The sequence below is a fragment of the Chlorocebus sabaeus genome, chromosome 9 (assembly GCF_047675955.1).
Source record: "Chlorocebus sabaeus isolate Y175 chromosome 9, mChlSab1.0.hap1, whole genome shotgun sequence".
NCBI lineage: Eukaryota > Metazoa > Chordata > Mammalia > Primates > Cercopithecidae > Chlorocebus > Chlorocebus sabaeus.
In genome coordinates this window covers 75,420,275-75,421,717 of record NC_132912.1, presented here as the reverse complement: position 1 = coordinate 75,421,717, position 1,443 = coordinate 75,420,275, and the positions used below count along the sequence as shown (strand labels likewise).

Sequence of the window (1,443 nt, the reverse complement as noted above, 5' to 3'; positions counted from 1 at the left end):
TTATTTGATGAATCACATTAATGGATTTGTATATGTTGAATCAACCTTGAATCTCAGGGATAAAGCTTACTTGATCATGGTGGATACGTTTTTGATGTGATTTCGTTTGCCAGTATTTTGTTGAGGATTTTTGCATTTATGTTCATCAAAGAAATCGGCCTGAAGTTTTCTGTGTTTATTGTGTCTCTGCTAGGTTTTGGTATCAGGATAATGCTGGTTTCATAGAACGAGTTAGGGAGAAGTTCCTTCTCCTCAGTTTTTGAAGTAATTCTAGGAGTGGTATCAGCTCTTCTTTGTACATCTGGTGGAACTCAGCTTTGAATCCTTCTGGTCCTGGGCTTTTGGAGGTTCTTAAGTTTTTTATTACTAACTGAATTTCAGAACTTGTATTGGTCTGTTCAGGGATTCAATTTCTTCCTGATTCTGTCTTGGAAGGGTGTACGTGTCCAGGAATTTCTTCATTTTTTCTAGATTTTCTAGTTTATGGGCATAGAGGTGCTCATAATATTCTCTGATAACTGTATTTCTGGCGGGGAGGTCAGTGGTAATATCCCCCTTGTCATTTCTGATTGTGTTCTTTTGAATCTTTTCTCTTTTCTTTTTTTTAGATGGGGGGCACAGACAGCAAGTTTATTTGGTGAATGCTGATGGCAAACATCATCCAAGAGAGACAAGATGGGAAAAGTGCTATGACAAGGGTGTCTAGGGAGACTTCAGGATACATAAAAAATCCAACACAGGGAAAATCATGGGCTCTTTGGAGACTGGGAAGGTCCTCAACCATTCAGCACCATGCAGATGAGCTTGTCATAGTTAATATAACCATTGTTGTCCTCGTGCCCTGTCACCAGCATCTCTACTTTTTCCTCTGTCATCTTCTCACCCAGTGTGACAAGAACATGTTAGATTTCAGCACCCATGACAGTGCCATTTCCTTCCTTGTCAAAAACCGAAGTCCTTTGACATAATCCTCATAGATGCCCTGGTCCTTGTTTTTGGCCGCCACCATCTACAGCATGGGCAGAAAGTGCTGAAAGTTTAGCACCTTCATATTCATTTCATCACTCTTGGGGTTCCCCAGGACTTTGGGCACCTCAGTGTTGGTGAAGTTCTGGCCCAGGGCCCTCATCATGTTCCCACACTGGCTGTACAGGATCTTGCCGTCACCTGTTCAAACAGCTGGAAAGCCTCCTTGAACTCTGCAGTGTGGTCCTCAGTGAAGTCACACATCTTGACTGCTCCTCCTTTCTTTTCATTAGTCTAGCTGGTGTTATTAGTCTATCTCTTATTAATTTTTTTTAAAATAAGAAAACAGCCCACAGATTTGTTGATGTTTTGAAGGGTTTTTCATGTCTCTATCTCCTTCAGTTCAACTCTTATCTTTGTTATTTCTTATCTTCTGGTAGCTTTGGGGTTTGCTTGCTTTTGGTTCTCTCATTCTTT

General features: G+C 40.9%; 1 pseudogene; it reads right to left on the bottom strand.

Moving 5' to 3' along the window:
- Nucleotides 1-776: 776 nt before the first annotated feature.
- On the bottom strand, nucleotides 777-1,230 carry LOC103216113 (myosin light polypeptide 6-like; annotated as a pseudogene).
- Nucleotides 1,231-1,443: the final 213 nt, after the last annotated feature.